Source organism: Narcine bancroftii, chromosome 7 (assembly GCF_036971445.1).
Source record: "Narcine bancroftii isolate sNarBan1 chromosome 7, sNarBan1.hap1, whole genome shotgun sequence".
Lineage (NCBI taxonomy): Eukaryota > Metazoa > Chordata > Chondrichthyes > Torpediniformes > Narcinidae > Narcine > Narcine bancroftii.
In genome coordinates this window covers 17,395,276-17,420,603 of record NC_091475.1, presented here as the reverse complement: position 1 = coordinate 17,420,603, position 25,328 = coordinate 17,395,276, and positions in this window count along the sequence as shown.

Below are 25,328 nucleotides of genomic sequence, written 5' to 3'. Positions count from 1 at the left end.
TCTATAAGATCGCCCCACATTTCTATCCGAATTTCACGAGGCACCAAGATCAGCAAAACCTGTCATTTTCAGAATCAACCTGGGGAGCCTCTTCTGTGCTGCCTCCATCGTTACTAGATCCTTTCTCAAGTCAGAAGATCAGAAATGCACACATTTAACATTAATGCTGCCTGGCCTGCTGAGTGGTTCCAATTTTTTTTAATTTCAGATTTCTAGCATCTACGAATTTATGATTTCCTTTTCAAAAGGTGCCTGTTACTGCAGTTGTACAACCAATATCTGGCTTCTGAGTCAAAATGTGCTAATCTTGTTCCAATTGAACTTTATTACAAATACTCATGAGGCTTCCAACATATTGGGCATTTCACAAGCAAATTGATACAAGCACTTTCTCGCTTGAGGGCTCATTATTTATACTTCATGAGTTTTCGATGCTCAAGAAATAAAAGAACGTATATGAAGGTTGAAACTGATCATGCCAGTGGAGAGTTTTGAAGAATCCCGAATAGGGTGGCATGGTTGGCCTAGGGGTTCATGCAATGCCTTTACAGTGCCATTGATCGGGACTGGACTGCTGTTAGAATCCTGTGCTGTCTGTAAGGAGTTTTTATGTTCTCCCCAAGTTTGCGTGGGTTTTCTCCAGAGGCTCCAGTTTCTTCCCACCATTCAAAATGTACTGGGGTTGGAGGTTAATGGGGTGTAAAATGGGTGGCACAGACTCATGGACCAAAATGGCCTGTTACCATCCTGTATACATTTTTGAAACACACTGTGTATATATGGTAGCCAATGACCATGTCCTCCTTTTGGAATGGCCATCCTATTGGTACCCTATCTGCTCTTCTCCATCCTCTTTTGTCCCCCTTCACATGCACCCCATCCTGCCAGCTACCTATCCTCATCCCCCCCCCACTCTTTGATTCCAACCCCTCTACCCTTTTCTCCCCACTAATACTTCCACTCACATTCCTTCCTATCTGTGCACCTCAGTTCCTTCAGGTCTCTCTGCATAGCGCCATTCTCACTCCTTCTTACCAGATTCCAGCACTGGTGCCGTGTGTTCTAACCATCCTCCACCCAAGCCCTTCAGTTCTCTTGGCTCTGACTCCAATTCTTTGGCATCTGTCCATCATGTTTCACCTTTGTTATACCTGATGAAGGGCCCAGACCCAAACGTTGGTTTCCCTTGATCATAAGACTGTAAAATATAGGAGCAACAACAGGCTATTCAGCCCATCGAGTCCACCCCACCATTTAATCATAAGTTGATCCATTTACCCAGGAAGCCCCCATTGCCCGGCCTCCTCCCCATTCAGCGTGACCTGTTGAATTTCTCCACCATGCTTGAATATTGCATACATTTCACCTCCCTCTGGTTCACCAATCCCACAAGAGGCCCCTGTCCCACCCCTCCCATACTGGACTCTACACACTGGCTTATCTTTCCTTTCTCCCGTTTCAATAAAGGGCCTCAGCTCAACCATATTTTTCCTAACACTAATGCTTCTCAACCTGTTGAGTTCCTCCAGAAGATTGTGGTTACCTTTAGATTCCAGCATCTGAGGTATTTTGCACATTCAAAATGTTTTATTCTGGACGTTTTTGAGCTCATTAGTGTATTTGATATTTTATTTCCATCACTTATTTTAGACCCAATGATAATCGAATGTGAATGCACGTTAATCAGTTATTCATAAAAAAAGCCCTGTGAAATGTGGAAGCCCACCAATATTGTTTTTACTTTTAGGTCTGTAGAGCGCGTCGAAAGAACCAAAGATTTGTTGATCCAAACCAAGGCTTTTATTAACTAAAAGACTGGAGCATATCACAAGTAGGTCGACCAGTCCAGAATGACCTGGTCTGGCTAGGAGCAATCCTTTAAGACCTGCCAGTAGGTGGCAAGGCTTTTATTAACTAAAAGACTGGAGCATATCACAAGTAGGTCGACCAGTCCAGAATGACCTGGTCTGGCTAGGAGGTGGCAAGACTTTTATTAACTAAAAGACTGGAGCATATCACAAGTAGGTCAACCAGTCCAGAATGACCTGGTCTGACTAGAAGCAACACTTTAAGACCTGCCAGTAGATGGCAAGGCTTTTATTAACTAAAAGACTGGAGCATATCACAAGTAGGTCAACCAGTCCAGAATGACCTGGCCTGGCTTGGAGCAATCCTTTAAGACCTGCCAGTCGGTGGCAAGGCTTTTATTAACTAAAAGACTGGAGCATATCACAAGTAGGTCGACCAGTCCAGAATGACCTGGTCTGACTAGAAGCAACACTTTAAGACCTGCCAGTAGATGGCAAGGCTTTTATTAACTAAAAGACTGGAGCATATCACAAGTAGGTCAACCAGTCCAGAATGACCTGGTCTGGCTAGGAGCAATCCTTTAAGACCTGCCAGTAGGTGGCAAGGCTTTTATTAACTAAAAGACTGGAGCATATCACAAGTAGGTCGACCAGTCCAGAATGACCTGGTCTGGCTAGGAGCAATCCTTTAAGACCTGCCAGTAGCTGGCAAGGCTTTTATTAACTAAAACACTGGAGCATATCACATGTAGGTCGACCAGTCCAGAATGACCTGGTCTGACTAGAAGCAACTCTTTAAGACCTGCCAGTAGGTGGCAAGGCTTTTATTAACTAAAAGATTGGAGCATATCACAAGTAGGTCAACCAGTCCAGAATGACCTGGTCTGGCTAGGAGCAATCCTTTAAGACCTGCCAGTAGGTGGCAAGGCTTTTATTAACTAAAAGACTGGAGCATATCACAAGTAGGTCGACCAGTCCAGAATGACCTGGTCTGACTAGAAGCAACTCTTTAAGACCTTCCAGTAGGTGGCAAGGCTTTTATTAACTAAAAGACTGGAGCATATCACAAGTAGGTCGACCAGTCCAGAATGACCTGGTATGGCTAGGAGAAATCCTTTAAGACCTGCCTGTTGGCGTGGCTACGCTCTCAGCCAATCACAGTCATCCTACACTACCATCTGTACATAGACACACTGGTGATAGAATCTGTACTATCACAAGGTCCAAGGAGAAAAATGGAACAAAAAGCACTGAAGGAAATAAACAACACATGTAACAATGGGAAGACGTGGTCCAGAATGTGCTGGAGAAACACAGCAGGTCACGCAGCATCCATGAGAGGCAAAAGGCAGTCAGCCGCTGGCTTTGGGCCTGAAGCTTTCCTTGGATGCTACGTGACCTGCTGTGATACTCTAGCACCATTGTGCATGGCACTAGACACTAGCATCTGTAGAATTTATTTTTAACCACCTTTATATCATCCAGAAAGTTCCCTTTGAGGAAAACTGCAGCGCTCTTAGAAGTAACAAGCAAGGAATCATTTTAATAAACAAAGCTTTTTTGGAAATAAAATCCTTGTGTGATTCTGGACAAATTTATGTTATTTTTTTTCTATCTTCTTTGTATGAGAGCAGCAGCAGGAGGATAAAGAAACATCTGTATGATTCAAGCCAATGACTTCCAGGATGATTTATACTGCTGGAGTCTGGTTGCTTCCACAAATTTGCATTTACATAGCACCTTTCACTATTGGCAGGCATTCCAAAGCACGCTCTCGCTTCTTGGGTAGTTTTTTACCATTGCAAAGTAGAAAGTGCGGCAGGAATTTCCGGCACAGCAAGTTGCTAAAATAAAACAGATCATGTTCAGATGGTCTGCCTTGCTCACATTAATTGAGGGAGAAACCTTGACCAAGGAAGGGGTCAAGGATGCCTTCCTTTTTCGATCTGGAAGAAGTGAATCACAAGCCCCTTTCCCACTGGCATCCCAGTTAATTGGCTGTGCGGTGTCCCAGGATAGGAAGCCCTTTGTGCCGTTTCCACTAGGCCACCCTTAACTGGGACACTGACAGCTTTTCCACTGGGCACAATTCATCCCCGGGGGTGACTTTCTGCTGTCCATTTTCCACTGGTTTGATCAGCACGCCGGCGTCAGCAAACGGCAGGGACATGAGTAAGGGTCGAGGTGGTTCGTCCCCAGCATGAAATGACGTTATTTGACACTGGCATTCGGACAGTGCTCCTTTTGCACTGGACCCTGTCCCAGTAAGTTCCCAGTTAATTCCTGGGACAGGGTGCCAGTGGAAAAGGGGCTATATTGGCACTTCCCAAGCAAAGTGCTCCCTGATGTGAACCTTGTGCTCAAATATCTGGAATAGAACTTGAAACAACAGCTCTCTGTTCCAGTTAGTCACAAACAATGCTTCATATTATGCAGGATATCCCTTGATTTCAGATTTTTTTTTGTAATATAATTGACTACTCAGAGAGTGTGTCTTTGAGTCATGAAGGAATAATCTTTAAAGTCAGCAAGTATTAATTGAATCCCCACCAAGTTGCACATGTGTCAGTAAAGATTACAATCCTCTCAATAGACAAGTGCTCTAAAATACACTGCTGTCAACACAAACCATTGATCAGAGTACCCATTGAACGAAACCACAGCCGATTGATTTAATTGGCTGTTGACACAATTGACTATTGGAAATAGACCTCTATTGTTTATGGAAGAACATTACCACCACAATTGCATCATGTTTATGAAGGGCAGAGATATTAGAATGGGAAGAATAGAAAAGGGATATTGGATATGGTAAGAAGATCATAATCAATACAATAAATACTTAGATCAATGCATTTTCGAGCAGCTGTGCATAGATGGTGATTTTATTGAAACAGCTGCAATTAAATATTGCTAAAGTTAAGGTATATGTTCCTGAGAAGCCGTTTCTTGGTTGCTTGAGACCAAATGCTCTGTAATTAGATTCAGGAGCTGGCATGTTATGTTATAACTGCACAAGGTGTTGGTGAGATTGCACTTGGTGCATTGCGTGGAGTTCTGGTCACTCAGTCACAGGAAAGATGCCGTTATGCTCGAAAGGATAGATTCATGAGTCACCAAGATTTGAGTTGTAAGGATATGTTGGACAATAGAAGGTGAACAGAAGACACTTGAAAGGTTTTTAAAATCGTAAAGTAAATTGTGTTAGTCTTTCTTCCAGAGTAAGAGAATCTAAAAGTAAAAGACATAGATTTAAGGTGGGAGGGGAAAGATTTAAATGGGACTTTTTAACAAATGGAATGGGCTTTTTAAAATTAAAATATGAATTTTAAATTTATATTTAGACATGCAACATTTCAGCCCATGAGTCTATGTCACTCAATTTACACCCAATTAACCTACATGTTTCAAACAGTGGGAGGAAATCAGAGCCCCTGAGGAAAACCCAAGCAGACAGAAGAGAACCTACAAACTCCTTACAGATAGCATGAGATTCGAACCCTGGTCCTGATCACTGACACTGTAAAGCTGTTGCGCTAACTTCTATGCCAAATGTGCTGCCATTACAAATACTGTATATACTCATGTAATAGCCGATGCCATGTAAGTCAACCCCCTGTTGGACTCTGGCTTTAATTTATTTACTCTTAATTTAGTCTATGTGTGAGCTGAGTCCAGCGCGTTCGTTGAATGAAGTGATAGGAGAAGGTATTCGGTTCAACAGTCAGTTTATTACACCACACAGCACAGCACAGCACAAGAATAAAACTTATCAGAGCTCTGGGTCAGTCTGTTAGTTCATAGGTCACCTGCCAGTGAGCTACTCCCCGAGACTGACCCCTATTGTCCAGTTGGCACAGTTTATATAGGTCAATCTTATCACACAGAACAAAAGTTGTTTTCCCTGCTAGATCTTTTTGCATAAGGGTTATCACAAGTCATCTCCTGTTTTGCAGATTTCTGGGGTGTAGCCTTCCCATGTTAATCCTCCAGGCCAGACTATCCTGTTGTTTAGATCTGAAATTAATTCATCCCCAGATATTTCTAATCACCATTTGGTCCCTGTCTGGCCAATTTCTGCTGTTCTCTTTAACACCTCCTCGTGCCTTAATCTTCCTCCTAGACTGGTTTTCCATTCCCTTTGATTCTTGCGGGCCATTCTTTGTTTTGATCTGGCCTGTGTCTCCTGTGCTACTTCCCACCTCCTTCAGTTGAGCATTCCTCCTAAATCGTTTTATGCATATCCTCTCCCTGTATCTTGGGAGCGGCCAATTTCTGTTCAGCCAACTTTGCTCCATGCTGTGACAGCCACTTAGCCACATTCCTCTTTCCCTGACTCATGCAGTACAAATAAACTTATTGATTAATCATTTATTTCATAATGTTTTAACCCCTAGATTCCAACACCCCCCACCCCCATTTTTGCCCCAACCGCGAACTCTCACCTAGGCCTTGGCCACTCATCCACCGGAGTTCTTGGTGCCCTCACCTTGTCCCTGGCTGCCCACCTATTCGAGCTTCTAAAGCCCCGACTGTGGATTCTTGCTAGGCCACAGCTGCCCGCCCAACTGAGCTCCCGAAGCACCCTACTGGGGACTCTTGCTTAGGCCCCAGACACCTTCCCATCCCAGCTCCTGATGCCCCAAATGTGGACTTACCAGCCAGTCCTGGCTGTCTGCCCATCCATCAGAACTCTCGATGCCTTGATCAGCACAGGTACTTACCGTGGTCAAAAGTAGTATGTGTATAATAGTCAAGTCCACAAATTTTGGTCTGCAAAATTTTACCATTACAGTACATGAGTATATACGGTACATGCTGTGCTTTATGTAGAGGAAAAGGGCAATCCTGGAGAAATTGGTAGAGGTGGATACAATTGCAGTTCTTAAATAATATTTAGACAAGGACTTGGGTTGGAAATGACTGGAGCAATATATGATGTTTATTTTATTGTAATAAAGAAACTTCACATGGTACCAGGTGTGGGGTAAAACTAGCCTGTCTCACGATGGTTTAAACCCAGCTCACATTCCCTATTAGTGGGTGAACAAACTAACTGTTTGTGAATTCTGCTTCACAAAGATAGGAAGAGCTGACATCGAAGGATCAATAAGTGACATCACTATGAATGCTTGGCCGCCACAATGCTGCAAGGTTACCATCTGCTGGATTATGACTTAGAGGCGTTCATCCATTTCTAATAAAGAAACTTGGGTTCTTCTAAAACAACTATATTTATTGGCTAGAGCACATACACAAAAGATCTTGAGGAAAGTTCCATTTTGAATTTACCCAAGGTGCAACAGCTCATCTCCTGACTCACACTAGTGGTCAGGATTGGTACTACCATGCTATCGGTACATGATAAGTGCTAAACACAGGAAAATAGGGCCTACTTGGGTAGATGACGTATATGGCATGGGGGCGTTGGGCTGAAGGGCCAGTTTCAATGCTGTAAATCTCTCTTTCTCTGAGCCTCTATGGCCCCACATTTCTAGTGCCTTTCACATCCCTCTGCCACTCTTGAAATTTACTCCAAACAGTAGCATAGCAATTCAGATAAATGGCCATTAGCCTGGGAATTTGCCTCGTTCCAGAGATGATGACTGATAGGCTGATCCAGATTCCCAAAATCAGCAGTATTTTACTGCAAGCAACCCTCGAAACTTCCAAAACAGATACATAAATTTTCTTGTCACGGAATGATAAAATCGCTAAACTTTTTCATTTGCATATTTTTATTAAAGCACAGTTTATTATTATGATTTCCGAGACAAAGTCATGCTTTAATTCATTTACAGGATGAAGCTGGTGTTTAATTCCCTTCAAGGTGAGGATGATCTGCCTCCTTGAAGTGCATCAGTTTGTCTGGTGATGGTATTCCCACAATGCTTTTGTATCGAGAGAATTCTAGGGTTTAAATCAGTGGATGTTGAAAGAGAAGCAATATATTTCCCAGTCAAGATAATATGGAGTGAAAGGGACCTAGAGGTGATGGCGTTTCATCATTTCCTGTCTTTCTCCTTCAAGGTGAGGCCTATTAGGAAGGTGGAAAGCTTTGCAAAAGGTAGTGGATCTGGCAAATGATCTCTCCCCACCATTGAGAACATCTACATGGAAAGCTGCTGTTAGAGAGGAGCAGCAATCATCAAGGATCTGGGCCACCCAGGACACACTTTGTTCTTGCTGCTGCCATCAGGAAAGAGGTATAAGTGCCACATGACTTGTAGCACCAGGTTCAGGAACAGTTGCTACCTCTCCACCGTCAGACTCCTCAACAGAAAACTCAAACGGGGACTCATTTAAGGACTCTGCACATAATTAATTACTGAATATTTATTTTCTATGTATTTGCACAGTCCATTTCTGGTTTCTGCATGAGAAAGAGGGACACACTAAACAGTGATTTTTCAAACTGCCTCCTTAAACTCACATTCCACCTTAAGTATTCCCTATGCCCAAAGTGCTCTGTGATTTGTAAGGGGTTGCTTAATGTGGTAGGTGAGCAGAAAGAAACAGGCTTGAAAACCTGTTTTAATCGTACTTAATTGACTCATTATGTGCATGGTTTCATAACTCCAAAGGAAATGAGCCTATAACAATTTTTCTCTAGCAAAATATTTCAGTAACAATTGGGTCTAGAGCAGTAATTCTCAACCTTCCCTTCCCACTCACATCCCACCTTACTAATCACAAAGGACTTATGGCATAAGATGGAATGTAAGCTTGGAAGGGGGGGTGCAGTTTGAAAACCACTGCCCTAAAGTGACTATGGCAGATTGCAGATACATTCTCCTCATGTCGTGGGTGCATGGAAACAGAGGTAGAGAGGCAGGTTCAATGGAATCTTTTCAAGAATATATGGGACAGAGAAAAATGGAGTATTATGCATTAGGAAAATTCAAGGAAGTTATTGGGCTATGCTATTGGGTGAGCACATCCCACTGTATGCTGAAATGCCTGTAGTCTACTGGCAAATTTTATGTTCTAATTTGAAGGTTGCACTTTCTTTTCAGCGGTAACGCAATGTGAACAAGTTTTGTAACTTGCTTTTGAAGACAAACCCTGCTTATCTGGGGAACAGAAAGAGCTTGACCATTGGTTCAGAAGAACGTTGGTTCCCATTCAAAGGTCATAAAGTTCCGATGGTGCCATAAGTTGTTCAATATCACAGCATTTCAGATGTGGGGCTTGTCTGAACTTCAAATAATTTCCACCTTCCAGATGAAAAATTATGAATATGCATTTGAAGAGATTGTAAATCATGAAGGCTACAATTATTGTGATCAAACAAAAAAAGGTTTGCAGTGCCATAAGGAAAGTGTAAAGAAGGAAGGTGTACAATTGGAGGAAGTGTAGATAAAAATAGATTCAAACAGCGGCCTTTTCATAATTAGTTTTCTTGTTTGAGACTCCATTCAGTGGCTTCCTGATTTTGTCAGAGCTATGGGTCTGAAGCCTGGGTTGCCAATGGATCAAACAAGAGTCTGTCAGGCAACAGAGGGTGTGAGAGCACTGGGGGTGAATCCATGGACATTCAGTGACTGAAAGGACTATCCTTTGCTTCTCTTTCTCTCATAATGCAAGGGGTGTCGAGCAATTTTTGCTGATGGTGAATCTTTGCCTGCCTTAAGACAGACTAAGTGCAATTTAGTGAAATATTACGAGAATAAAATAACCTTGAATTCTGAATCTCCACATCTACCCTGTCATGGCTCCTTCGGATCTTCCCTATTTCAATAAGATTACCCCCCCCCCCACCTTTCCGGCAACCCACCCCCCCCCCCACAGTTTCCTCAACTGCAAAGAACATAGTTTAAATCTTAATTTTTGCTATTGGTGATAAAACATCTCTAAAATTAGCTAATGAAGGAGCTTCTGGTCTGTCTTCCACACCATTCTTAAATAGGGATGGTGTGGCCTCACCAACATCCTGTAGAACTGAAAGGTACTTTATATTGTTAAATTCGATTCCAAAGTAATGAATGCCAATATGCTATGCATCTTAATTAGCTGTTGAACTTTCAATCCAACTATTTGTCTCCTTTTCTACAAGAACATACTCTCATTTACAGACTTCTTCCATTCTGTTGTTTGGCTTTATTCCACCAAAATGCATGTCCTCACACTGTTACAATCAATTCCCTCGACCACTGACAGTAATAACCTAGGTTCCAACATAGAGAGATAGCGTTCTACAGCACTGAAAGATGCCCTTCAGCTGGAACATCTATGCGGATCTTTTCCCCATCCATACTAATCCTATTTGCATGTATTATTGCCTTGCCTATTTAAATATCTGCATTCATACCTCTTGATTTTCATGGATTCTACCATCTCCTCTGGCAGTATTTCAGATATCATTTACTCTCTTTGTAAAACCCTTGCCCTACAGATTCTGTTTAAAACTCCTTCCTCTCTTCTTAATCTATGCCCTCTAGATTTTGATACCTTTAGCATAGGAAAATGATTTTGATTATCTATTCTCGCTATGCTTCTCATAATCTTGCATTTTTTAAAATCAGGTTCCCCTTCCCTCCCCTCCCCCACCCCACCCCGCCTCCTTGGTTCCAGGGAAAACAAGCCTACCCTGTTCAGTCTTTCAAGAGTCCTATCATCGAGGTGAATCTCCTCAGCAATCTCTCCTGTGCATTTTCAACCTTCCCCTAGTGTGGAAATCAGACCTGTACACAATAGCATGTGTGTCTTCACCGGTGTTTTGTAAAGTTGCAACATACTGTTGCTGAGGTTCATGTGCTCAAATTTCCAATTGATCTCTATCCTGCCAGAACATTCCTCGCTATTCACAATGCCACCATCTTTTATGCCATTCACTTCTTAGGCGTTCATATCCAAATTGGTAATATATATCACAAAGAACAAAGGTACCAGTACCAGTCCTTGCGTCCACCACTAGCTGTAGTCCTCCAATCAGAAGTGTATCCTTCAGAAACAACCTTTCAAAGTTCATTTTATTGCCATGTATTAATATATAAAAATGTAATATATCAAATCAAATTTCTTATCACCTGATTGTACAAGTCTTCTTTGGCTTGGCTTCGCGGACGAAGATTTATGGAGGGGGTAAAAAGTCCACGTCAGCTGCAGGCTCGTTTGTGGCTGACAAGTCCGATGCGGGACAGGCAGACACGATTGCAGCGGTTGCAGGGGAAAATTGGTGGGTTGGGGTTGGGTGTTGGGTTTTTCCTCCTTTTCCTTTTGTCAGTGAGGTAGGCTCTGTGGTCTTCTTCAAAGGAGGTTGCTGCCCGCCAAACTGTGAGGCGCCAAGATGCACGGTTTGAGGCGATATCAGCCCACTGGCGGTGGTCAATGTGGCAGGCACCAAGAGATTTCTTTAGGCAGTCCTTGTACCTTTTCTTTGGTGCACCTCTGTCACGGTGGCCAGTGGAGAGCTCGCCATATAACACGATCTTGGGAAGGCGATGGTCCTCCATTCTGGAGACGTGACCCATCCAGCGCAGCTGGATCTTCAGCAGCGTGGACTCGATGCTGTCGACCTCTGCCATCTCGAGTACTTCGACGTTAGGGATGTAAGCGCTCCAATGGATGTTGAGGATGGAGCGGAGACCAGACAAGACACACAACCAGACATAATACACATATAGACAAACAATATATATGCAGGACAAATATTCATATTCTATATATAAATAAATAAATAATATTGTTTCATGAATGTGAGAGTATTGGATGGTTAGTGTGAGCAGTTCCTTTGGTCGTTTAGCATTCTCACTGACCGTGGGAAGAAGCTGTTCCTCAGCCTGGTGGGTGCTGGCTCTGATCCTCCTGTATCTCTTTCCCAATGGGTGCAGCTGAAAGCTGCTACTTGAAGGGTGGAAGGGGTCCTCAATGATTTTTGCGTACCCTCTTCATACAACAATCCTGGTTGATGATCATGTTGATGAGGGGAAGGGAGATTCCTGTGATCCTCTCTGCCAGTCTTAAGGTCTTGTGGATTGACCTCCATCCATTTCTCCGTAGCAACCATACCACACTATGTATACGAAATACCTTGACATTTGTCTGCCATAAGGAAAACATAGAGTCACCATGAGCATCACCCAGTGGCTCAAACAATAAGAGAAGGGAAAGTGTCCCTTCAGAGACACTGAGTGTCTGTGGATTTGCCTTCAGTCCTCTTGCAGCCTCAGCAGCCGCACAGATTCTTGTTTTCAACCATTGGCAACCCAAGCTCCAGATCCAATCCTTCCATGCGCTCAAGAAGCCTTCAGCACCCATGGCCCTGCAGGAGCTCTTCTTGCCCTCAGCACTCCCTCCATTCCCTGTTCTGATACCTGGTTCCCTGCAGCCTGTGTGGGTCCTTCATCAACAGGTCACCACAGCCTGCAACCAAGAATGCCTTCCATAATGTTTGGGACAAAGATACTTCTTTTTTTCCCTGTAATCAAACAATTCACATGTGATAAAAGCACAGATTCCAGATTTTATTCAAGGTCACATATACTTTTGGTTTGACTGTATGGAAATTATAACACTTTTTATTCATCGTCCTCTCATTCCCAGGCATCATAATGTTTGGGACATTTTGCTTCACAGGTGTTTGTGAGAACTCAGGTATGTTTAATTGCTTCATTGGTGCAGGTAGAAGAGAGCTCAGCTTGCTTCGAAGCTTTTAATCACCTTTGGAGTCTGTAGTTTCCGTTTTTAAACATGAGGACCAGGGTTGGGCCCAATGAAAGTCAAAGAAGTCATTATTAGGCTGAATATAAGAATTTTTAAAAAAGTAAGAGATTTTCCAAACTTTAGGATTACTAAAATTAACAATTTGGAACATCATTGAGAAGAAAGAGCGCACTGGTGAGCTCAGTAATCACAAAGGGACTGGTATTCCAAGGAAGACCTCCACTAATGATGACAGAAGAATTCTCATCACAATGGAAAAAATCCCCAAACCATGTCCGACAGATCAGAAACACTGCTCAGGAGCCAGGTGTGGATATGTCAATGAATACTGTCCCTGGAAGACTTAATGAACAGAAATACAGAGGCTGCACTGCAAGTACCGAAGGTAGTGTGCTTTGAATCTTGGGCGCTTTACACTTCCACACTTTGCTCTTGCCATCACTCTGATACAGGTTAATCTTGGTCTCATCTGTCCACAAGAACCTTTCCCAGAATTCTGCAGGCTCTTTTACAAACTTCTTCCAAAACTGTAATCTCGCCATTTTTTTTCAGTCACTAGTAGTTTGCATTTTTGAGCTTCCCATCAGCAGAAGAGTGTTGAATCCAATGAGCTCATCTTGGATCCCAAATGCTTTAACCAACTGGATCAACTGACCTCGTGGGACCATGTCGAATACTTTACTATAGACTATACAGACGTCTCCTACCCCAATCATCAATTTTCTTTGTTACCTCATTTTAAAAACTCAAATTATAGAGACATGATTTCCCTGCCCAAATCCATGCTATCTCTGATCAACACTCACCTTTCCAAGTGTGCTTAAATCCTAGCAATGACATAAAACTCACCAGTCTGTAGTCACCTCCCTTATCTTGCTGTCATTCTTAAAAAAATAAACAACCTCAGTTTTTTTAAAAAAGACATACAGCAAGGTAAAAGACCCCTCTGGCCCATGGGCACATGCTGCACAAATTCCCCAATTAACCTGTACCTCCCATAGATTTTAAAAGATGGGAGGAAACCGGAGCCCCTGGGGAAAACCCATTCAGACACAGTGGAACAAACAAACTCATTACAGTTAGTGCTGTATTCTAACTCAGGTCGTTGGTGCTGCAATAGCATTGCCCTAATAATCTTCTCACCTTGTTTCCTAGCGTATTCTGCCATAGATCATATCCAGCCCTGGGGAATGATATACCCGGATGCATTCCCAGGCATCTTACACCTTCCCCTACAAAATACATTAAATAAAGTGAATTTTCCGGTTGCTTGAGATTGTGTGATTAGCGAACTGACCATTAGGGGCGCCAATGTTAAACTTTTGTATTTTTTACCCATTTATTTTCCATGATATTTTTTCCCGTGGCTTGAATTCTGGACAACAGGGATTTTACTAGACTAACGTGCTCCCGTCTATCAAGCCACACTCTTTTTTAGCCCCCTCCCATCAGGAAGAAGATTTACAAGGATGACATCACACACCAAAAGATTCAGAGACAGGTTTTTTTTCCACCATCATCAGGCTCATGATTAAACCACAAAAGTAATAAAATTATTTTACGTTTGCTTTGAGCCATTTAATCTTTCTCTGTATCTCTGCATTTCAATGTCTTGTTTTACTTGCTATGAGATGTCCTGCTGGACTGCTCGCTAAATAAAATCTGTCACTGTATGTGGGTGCATATGATGGTAAACTTGAACAAATCTGCTGTCTCATTTAGCAGATAGAAGGGAAGAGCCAACATAAACTAGAGGGCATAAGACTCTCACCACCAAGTTCAGGATCAGCTGCTACCCCACCACCATCAGACCCCTCAACACCAAACTCATTCAAAGACTCATTTAAGGTCTCTGGCATTTATACTTTATTGATTTTCTCTCTCTCTATTGCAGTAAGTTTGTTTACATTTCTTTATTTGTTTACATGTATAGTATCATCTGGAGTACAGTTTTTGGCACTACCAATAACTTGCAATTCTGCTATACATAGATTAAAAAAACTGGTTCGACCACATTTGGATTTGTACACTTCTGTTTGCCGCCATTTAAGAAAGAGATAAATGCTTTGAAGTAGGTTAAAAGTGGATTTACTTGAATGATTCCAGGAATGTGGCACTATTGTGTACAGACTCTCTCTTGCAACAGATAAGTTTGCAAGGAAATTGAAGAGTAGGATGTAAAATCATGTAGAATTTTGAGTCCATAGAGGGAGATATTTCCCACTTCAGGAGGAGTCAGGAATTAGATAACATGCAAGTCAATTGACTTGCAAAAGAGACAGAAGTCTGGCAAGGAAGTCAATATTTACTCAGCTTGGTGTTCAGGTCTGGACTGCACTGCCAAGGTTTGAACCTAATTGTACAATTTAAAAGAGATCTGGGTACATAGTTGAAAGGAAACATTTCCAGGGCTATGAGGAGAAGTCTGAATTTTTATTATACACAGTAACAGAATAGACCTGATGGGCTGAAAGGAATCCTGGGTTATAGTCATACTGTAAATCTGTGAAATTTCTCTTCAGACTCTAAACTCTTAACTCTGCTCCATTTCTCTCTACAAAAATGCATCTGTTCTGCTAAACATTCTCCATAAATTCACAACATATTATTATAATTTATTGTTCTTTCCCCCCATTAAATTGTTCCCACAGGAGGGCAAGAGAGAAAACAATACCAAATTGTAAGTAAATTGTGCATTAAGGCATAAATCACACTTGTTACAACACCGCTAAAGTAAAATGTAATACATTTATTAAATATACATCCTTTCTTGGGGTCTAGGACATTTTGACGCTCACAGTTTGGCGCTAGACATTTTGGCCCACCGTCCCGCGCATTGTCTGCTGGTCCACACCATCCCACCAGCCGCCCTGTGACCGTCTCACTGGCCGCCCCGTGACAGCCCCGCTGATGAATTAGTATGATCTGAAATGCACTGTTTAAACTCTGTAGAGGGAGCAGATTTAATATTAATGCTGATTATTTACATTTTTGAAACACTGCAAAGCTGCAGGGAGCCGAGCCAGTGACAAACATGAACCTAAGTATCACCAAAGACTCTTGTAAACCTCTACAGGTGGACCGTGGAGAGCATTCTGGCTGGTTGCATCACTGCCTGGTATGGAGGCGCCAACTCTTAGGACAGGAATAAACCCCAGAGGGTTGAAAACTTGGCCTGCGACATCACAGGCACCAGACTTCACTCCATCAAGGGCATCTATATGAGGCGGTGTCTTGAAAAGACCAGCCTCTATCCTCAAAGACCCCCACCACCCAGGCCATGCCCTCTTCACTCTGCTACCATCGGAGAAAAGACACAGGAGCCTAAAAATGATCTCTCAGCGGCACAGGGACAGTTTCTTCCTCGCTGCCATCAGACTCCTGAATTATCAGTGAATCAAAGAAACTGCCTTACTTTTTGTACCCTATTATTTTTATTATTATTACATTTTATTTTTTATAATGGTTATAATTTGAATGTTTGCAATATGACGCTGCCACAAAACATCGAATTCCATGACTTGTTCGTGACAATAAATCCTGATTCCGATTCTGACCTTATCATAACTATTCCTTTTATCATCCACTCTGCCCTCCCTGCATCTTAAAACTAATTTATTTCCTCTTTCTTCCCAATTCTGATGAAGGGTCTCTGATCAACAGGATGAACTCTACCTCTCTTTCCACAGATGATCTGGTGAACCCTTCCACCATTTTTTATTGCTATTTCAGACTTCCGTCAATCCATTAATTTTGACAATATTGCCGATTATTCTTGCTTCAGCTGCAATCTCAGAGTGGACTGTGAGCGCAGATTTGGAACTAGGTTGATCAAATTTGGAATACTTCGCATCTCCTGCAAAAATAAAAAGCCACCTTGATGATCTGTCAAGGTTCAGAAAGTCTTCCTGTGTTGAGCAGAACTGGGACCTTATGGCTCATTTGAAAAATAAGTAATCTGTAGGCATGCGACAGCCCATTAGTATTCTACTGGAGATTCAATCGAGGTCTTGTGTTGCAACCTGGAGTGGAACTCTGAACCTGTATTGTCTTACAAAGCTATCAACTGAGTTGCAGATGACAGTTTAATTAATTAATCATGAATGCTTTAATCTCTGCCAATGCAGAAGTCCTCAAACAACTGCATATTCTGGTAAACTATAGCAGACAGATAAACAGATTATGTGCAAGTCCCACCAGGGAAACTTTTTAATTGAATTCAATAAATCATTTCTTGAATTCATTAGCAGGGTTTGGGTGATGCTCATCCATATGGTATCAAAGATCAACCAGAATTGTGAGGGAAAGAAGTTAGGTATGAAGTAATGAGAGGCATAAATCGTGTGGATGGCCAAAGGCTTTTTCCCCCAGGGCTGAAACATAAGGGACCATAGTTTTAAAATCCTTGGGAGTAAGTATAAGGGTGGGGGGAGGGGGTGATGGGGGTGGGGGGGGGGGAGAAAGAAGGAGGTATTGCACACAAAAAGAGGTGGGTGTGTAACGGAGTTTAAAAATGCACATTATTACTTCTTATTACCAATAATTCGTATTGGCAAATTTGATCTATCATTTAATGATTTTGTATTTGTGAATTTTATCTTCATGAGTTATTTTTATTTAATCTTATTTTATTAATGTTTCCTTTGGAAACGACTTTGCTATGCAACACCTCCTCCGAGCCTATGGAGCTTCAGTAGCCCCTCCTGTTCCTCACAGTAAGCTTCTGTGGTCCCTCCCCTCCTGCTTCTCAGCAGTGATGCCTTGCTCTGCTGGATGTAAATTAGTGTTGGGAAATGCTGCTGTAATGTTTGACTGATTTCTTCGGAAAATTAACTATCGATGTTGTCAATCTTAATGCATATTTTTTAATTGAGAATATTATTATGTTGTACAGCTGATTTTGTATCATTTTGACCATTAATTATTGTGGATGTTTTCATTTAACTCTTTTTTGGCGCCACATACGCCCCTTTTCCACTGGCCTCCCAGTTATTTGGCTGTACAGTGTCCCGGGTTAGGAAGCCCTTTGTGACATTTCCACTGGCCCAGCCTTAACTGGGACACTAATTGATTTTCCATTGAACACAACTCACCCCAAGGATCGGAGTGTTCTACCTTCAACTGGAAATGGGTGACTTTGTGCTGTCTCTTTTCCACTGGTTTGATCAGCACCCGGGCATCAGCAAATGCCAGGGATATGAGTTGGGGTGGAGGCGGTTAATCCCTGGGGTGAAATGATGTCATTTGATGCTGGCATTCAGACAGTGTTCCTTTTTCCACTGGACCCTGACCCAGTAAATTCCCAGTTAATTCCTGGGACAATGTGCCAGTGGAAAAGGGGGTTGTATTACCGTTGGCCATGTCATCAAGGTAGCATTGCAGAGATCTTTTAATGTAAACTGTTTTGTTTTGCATGCTAGGAGCAGAAGTGTAAGAAAAAAGGCTAGAAGGCAATTGATGTGAATGTATTTTTATATTGTCTCCGGCAGGTATGACTTTTCCATTGTTAAATGTTATAATTTTCATTGTCTCTTAGCCCCAGGCAGTTTTTTTTAAACTCAACCACTGTTTTCACTTTTGAAAATAGTTTTTCATAGTTTGAGTTGTTGTTATAACTTAGTTGGAAGGTGGCAACTCTCAGGACAAGAATAAACTCCAGAGGGTTGTTAACTTGGCCTGTGACATCACAGGCACCAGACTTCTCTCCATCCTGGACATCTACAAGAGGTGGTGTCTTAATAAAGCAGTCTCTATCCTCAAAGACCCTCCCCCTACCCCCACCACCCTGGCCATGCCATCTTCACTCTGCTGCCATCAGGGACAGTGGTAAAAGGACAGCTTCTTTCCCACTGCCATCAGATTCCTGAATAATTAATGAACCACAGACACTGCCTTACTTTTCGCCCACTATCATTTTTTTTTATATGGTAACGTTATAAGATGGTTAAACTATGAATGTTTGCATTAAGACGCTTCTGCCAAAAGACCAAATTTCATGACTTGGAGAAAGTTGAAGTACGTGTAATAACAAACTCTACTGATATAAAGTAAATTGTGTTCATTCCTCAAATAAAGAAAGCTAATAGGCTTAGTTATACAAAATTAAAGGAAAAGCAAAACTTTAATCAGATGCCAGTGCAAACAATGGATGATTAATGTCTCAAATAGTTTGGTAGGAAGAGTATATAGGCCAGAAATATTTCAAATATAGTTCGAATACGTACAACGTGGACCAGGTTCCTTCAGCTAAATTGCTTTCACTCCACGTCAATTGTCCTTAAAACTTGATCAATAAATTGTGCTATATTAGGCTCTGTTCCCAGGCTGAGTACCTTCCTGTGGTGGGATGCTTGTTAGCATCAAGGGAGAGCCTTTACAACCGAATAGAATGCATTAGATTTACAAAAGAGCAGGGAAATGTATCTCTGATCAGTACAGGTTGTTCTTGGCAAACAAGGTGGATAAAACTATTAAACCTCAAGAACTAAAGATGATGGAATATTGAGCAAACAATGACAAGCCAGAAGGGTGCCAGGAGGCCAGGAAACATCCAAGGAGAGAAATGGTCAGTGGGCATTTCAGGTTCTTTGAGACTAAAATGGGAAGGGGACATAGCAATCACAACATTTATTTTTAAAGTTTACATTTAATGACGCAACCCACGCAGCCCAATTCCACCCAATTAGCCTACCAACCCTGTACATGTTAGAAGGTAGAAAGATAATGGAGCCTCCAGTGAAAACCCATGTGGGTCAGAGGGAGAATTTGCAAACTCCTTATTGACAGCACCGGATTCGAACGTGGGTCGCGAGTGCTGTAAAGAAAGGGGTAGGACTGGGAAAGGGCCAATATGTTATAGGGTACTGGATAAATGGAAGTAGGAGTGGTGGAGAGATGAGTTCTGCCGGGAAGGGTTGGGGGGAAGAAGGTTTGATGAGATTGAGAGGAAAGAAACATGGCTGTGTTAATGAGTGATATGAGCAACTCTTCATATAATGGCCTGCTTAGCCTAAAACCCAACGGTATGACAAAGGGTCCCAACCAGAAACTATTTCTCTCCATGAATTCCGCCTGATAATGCTGAGTCCCTCCATCTTGTCATGGTTTGAGAAAATTATTGTTGCCTTTTATGCAAACATGGAAATGACCCCATTAATTATTAGATTCACTCTTGACTCTATTGATCTTCTTCTTTCTTTTCTTTGGCTTGGCTTCGCGGACGAAGATTTATGGAGGGGGTAAAAGTCCACGTCAGCTGCAGGCTCGTTTGTGGCTGACAAGTCCGATGCGGGACAGGCAGACACGGTTGCAGCGGCTGCAGGGGAAAATTGGTTGGTTGGGGTTGGGTGTTGGGTTTTTTCCTCCTTTGTCTTTTGTCAGTGAGGTGGGCTCTGCGGTCTTCTTCAAAGGAGGTTGCTACCCGCCAAACTGTGAGGCGCCAAGATGCACGGTTTGAGGCGAGATCAGCCCACTGGCGGTGGTCAATGTGGCAGGCACCAAGAGATTTCTTTAGGCAGTCCTTGTACCTTTTCTTTGGTGCACCTCTGTCTCGGTGGCCAATGGAGAGCTCGCCATATAACACGATCTTGGGAAGGCGATGGTTCTCCATTCTGGAGACGTGACCCATCCAGCGCAGCTGGATCTTCAGCAGCGTGGACTCGATGCTGTCGACCTCTGCCATCTCGAGTACTTCGACGTTAGGGATGAAAGCGCTCCAATGGATGTTGAGGATGGAGCGGAGACAACGCTGGTGGAAGCGTTCTAGGAGCCGTAGGTGATGCCTTCTTATATGGTTATGGTTAATCGCTCAGCTGCTTTCTCAGAATAGCAGTGTTACCTGACTGTGCGAATACCTCCGGGTTGAAGTGTTTCTTCAGATTATAGTGCACGCACAATACACAGCACATAATAATCGCATATACTTTAATATAAATATATATAAATATTTTTGGATGATTTATTCAGTTACAGGATACAGTTCATCAAACTCTATCCCAGCTTGGCAGTCCTGATTTTGACGCTCCTGTATTTCCTTCTGGGAAGGTACTGGGTGAAAGATGCTGCGTGCTAGATGGAAAGAATCCTCAATAATTCTTTGAGCCCTATTTAAACAATGGGTCTGGTGAATGCCATCAAGACGAAAAGGAGACCCCAGTGAGCTCATCCATTTTATTGATGTTCCGCATTGACTTCTTGTCTGATGCTTTGCAGCTACTGTCCCACGCAATGATACAGCCAGCCAGTATACTCTCAATTGTGCTCCTGTGAGATGTTATCAAGACGGGGGCCGGTAACCTCGCCCTCCTCAATCCTCCTTGGAAAGTCTAGGCACTGCTGCGTCTTCCTGATTAATGAGGAGGTGTTGTGGGCCCAAGGCGGGCCGTCCAATATATGCACACCAGGAACTTTATGCTCCTGACATTCTCTGTGACAGCCATTTTTGTGTCACGGAGAGTGGTCAACCTTCATCCTTTTGAAGTCCACAATCATCTTCTTTGTCTTGCCTCTTTCAATATTTTTGTTAGTTTCTTTGTATAAATATTACATAGGTACATGAGAATATAATAGAATATTAACAGATCTTATAGAATAATACAGATGATATTGTAACCTCTTTTCTTTGGCTTGGCTTCACGGACGAAGATTTATCGGGGGGGGGGGTAAATGTCCACGTCAGCTGCAGGCTCGTTTGTGGCTGACAAGTCCGATGCAGGACAGGCAGACATGGCTGCAGCGGTTGCAGGGGAAAATTTGTTGGTTGGGGTTGGGTGTTGGGTTTTTCCTCCTTCGTCTTTTGTCAGTGAGGTGGGCTCTGCGGTCTTCTTCAAAGGAGGTTGCTACCCGCTGAACTCTGAGGCGCCAAGATGAACGTTTTGAGGCGATATCAGCCCACTGGCGGTGGTCAATGTGGCAGGCACCAAGAGCTTTCTTTAGGCAGTCCTTGTACCTCTTCTTTGGTGCACCTCTGCGACGATAGCCAGTGGAGAGCTCGCCATATAACACGATCTTGGGAAGGCGATGTAACCTGTGTAACATTAAAAAACAGTGGAAAATAAATCACTGAATTACTATTCTACTTATCTAACCCCCAACCCTACAAAGGCTATTGGCTTTAAACGGACAGAGCACCACTGATAATATTAAAAATAAAGCAACCAATGGAGCTCTTTATCTTGTCTATTTTGAGACATAAGTTGTACTCATACCACTTTACTAGCCTCCTGACCCTGCACTCCATTAGCCTCCTGAATACTGTTGGCGGTGAGGCCAACTACTGTTATATCTTCTACAAGCTTGATGAATCTTGCAGTGCAGTCATAAGTCAAGAGCATGAACAGATCCAATAAAAACCCAATACTTGAGAAACTAATCGGAACAAGCAGCGTACCTCATAATGATAAAGGTACATGACCCACCTGTTGAGCTTGAGCCCTTCATCAAGGTCCTAACCAATGTTTCAGGCTTGAGCAGCCTTGAGGTGCGCCAGGGCTCCGTGTGATGGGACTTAAGGTTTTGCGACCAATCTGGACAAAAAGTCCAGAATCCAGTTGCAGAGTGAAGGGGTGTTGAGTTCTAGCGAGAACAGTTTATAGAGCAGAGATATAATTGTGTTGAACAAGCTGAAGTCATGCATGAACAAGCACTTAGATTTCCCCATAGATATGATGAAAGGACAGCCTGAATAAATCGATGAAATCTTTGTAGTTACTGGCAAATGTTCACCCCTCTGGCCCACAAACAAGGATTGGCAACTTTATCGAAGAATACAGACCGTAGTAAAAGGCAAAGAGGAAAGTCTGCAGATGCTATGATTGTAGTGTTGTGCATTGAATGTAGTCTATCCATGGTAAACTGAGGCCAACCACAAATATTCTGGCGGCATTAAAGTCACCCTCCATTTTCTGTAAACACCTCTGTCATGTTTCACTTTCTTTATCCCTCTGTCTCCTTTTCTCCAGCTCACCACTTCTTTCTCTTCCCTCTCCATTCAGTGCATCCCCCTCTCTCTATCATTTCTTAAGTTCATGTTGTCAGTTTTCAGAGAGAGATTTGTTGTTCCAGGACATTCTCAACTGATGTACTTCCATCAGCCACTTCAGAGTCTTGCTGATGAAACTTTCCCCTTCAGGGTTCTCAAGATGATAACCTCTTTCTTTCAGGTCACCACAGAGTTCCTTCTTGTTTCTCTTATTCCAAGTGAAATATTAGACAGCCAGACCTCTCCTTTTGCATGAACCACAAGGGCTTTGACCAGGTGGAACTAAGAATTCACAACCTGTCTTCCAAATGGGGTTTTCCACAAGCTTTCCAGCTTGTCCTGTTCCAGTCCCAGCTGCAGTTGCTGGCTGTAACACTGCAGAACTGGTGTCCCTCTCTCAGAGATAAAGCCTGTTTGACTCTCTCTGCTTGCAAAACCACATGACCCTCTTAGAACAGCAAGTTCCCTTCCGGACAATCTGCGGCTCGAACATGCTCTTTCATCTGTTGCCCTTTGTCAACAACAGTCCGTTAGTGAAGTCTCTTGGGTACTCTCCAAAGCTCTTGCAAAAGCTGTGGAGCCAATATGTCTAGCATGGGGCAGGGCTCCAGTATTTCAAATAAGATCTGTTTTAAAGTGTTTGTATGTGACCTACTCTAACAAACCTTTCCCAATTTATCTCCCAAAAACATATCTATATACATCTTTTATCTGTGCTCCTCCCCATGCCCCTACATCCCACCTCTCCTCTCCTGCTCCCACCTTTTCATTCAGCCTGATTTTTATTTTGCACAGACCTTGGTGAAGGGCTCAGGCCCAAAATGTATATTACCATTCTCTTCTTAAGGATGCTGCATGACCTGCTGAGTTTCTCAAGTTTTTATAATATTAAGCTACCTTTTTTTAAAATTCATGCCTTTATCTTGGAAGAAACAGCCAAAGGTCTGAGCAGACAATCTGCGTTTGGAGTTGCAGTATCGTTCCTTTGCCCTTCCAGATTCATCTTTTCACAGCTTATTTCCAGACAAACATTTATTGGAAAGGCATATGAGAAATCTAAGCAAGCAAACAATTCTTTGTAAAAAAAAAATATTTCACTCTGCTGCCTTTGTTCATGTTTGTAGAGATTCAGCAGGTTTTAGCAGAAAGATTCATCCAGTTAAATGAAGTGTCAATTGCAGATCAAGACGACTAGGGTCTTGTTTATCACACTTTGAAGTATTAATGTATTTCTCTTTCTGATCCAGCTCTCAAAAGAAAAACTACAACACAAAACACCTGAAAAATATTGCCACTTATCCTTTTTACATATTTGAATTTATTTCATGTATACAATCCTGTTTTTTTTAAAAAAGGATCTTTATTGAATGAGTTGTGAGATTCTGCAAACAGCTTTCCTCTTGGCCATATCTATCCTTGAATGAAAAGCACCTTATCAAGCAAAATAAATTCTACATTTATTTTTAAATTATTTTATTTGAATCTATTTGGCACTGAGTTGAAGGAAGAAGAATGCAAATGTTTAATGTTAAAGCATAAGGAAAGCTTTAACATTGTAACTGCCGGAACTGGTGTGGACCTGTGGAGAATGGAAGGTGCAGACACAGTGCTACACTGCAGGGTTCTGCTGCCCAGTTCAACTACCAACAGCAATGCACAGGCTTTAAATAGGTGGCTAAGCGAGCCACCGGTGGTTTATTATGAAATACTGCGATTGCGGGGTCTGGCGCCAAGATGGAGGCTGCTGAGAATTTGGACCAGGGGTCCCCAAATATTTTGGATCATTGGAGCCCTTTCATGGAATTCTTGGTACCTCATTGACCCTCAGGCACGGAATCTTGGGGGTGCCGGGGGTGGGGGGCTGAAGGGATTCCCTTTTGCTTCTCTTTCTCTGACTGTAAGGGGTGGACAATTTCTCCTGATGGTGAATCTTTGTCTGCCTTTCAGCACTCTAAAGGCAATTTCATGCAATATTACATTTGTTTTACTTCATGATAATAAAGGAATCTTAAAAATTGAAGAACATTGGAGGCCAGAGAGACTCCAAGACTATTAGGCCACGCTGCTATCATGGAACATAGGGATATATTTTGAATGGAACTGGGGCAATAATTCATCGCTGCTATCCATTGTATGTGTGATTTGAAGAAGATGGTGTTTTCATTACTGGGATAATATTCAAGAGGCTAGGATTACATTAATCTCGGATTACATTCATCAGAAGAGATGAGTTAAGATCTTGACATCATTGGGGGAAATTCACTTCATTAAACAGACCTGGAATAGGTAGAGACCGTCAGTGAGTGAATGAGTGAGTTGAATTGTTTTCATTTTTGTGTGCACTAGGATGTAGTAAAAAGCTTTGTTTTGTGCGCTAACACATACAGCAAGTACGCATCCGTTCCAGGTTGCTTATCTCACTGAATCTACACAAAGCCCTAGAACATCTGGACAGCAAAGATGCATATATCAGGATGACCTTTATTGACTACATTTCAGGATTTAACTTCATCATCCTCTCAAAACTGATCAGCAAGCTCCAAGGCCTAGGAATCAACACCTCACTGTGAAATTGGATCCTTGATTTCATCACCTCCAGACCACAATCAGTGAAGATTATTAAGAACATCTCCTCCACAATCTCCAACAGTACTGGAGCACCACAGGGCTGCGTTCTTATCCCCTGCTCTACTCACTTTACACCTATGATTGTGTGGATCAGTACGGCAACACGATCTACAAATTTGCTGATTATACTACAGGGAACATTGCCATCAGAGAGCAGTAGCAACCATCAAGGATTCATACCACCCACCATATGCTCTGTTCTCACTACCATCAGGAAAGGGGTCTAGGTGCCACAAGACTTGTTAGAC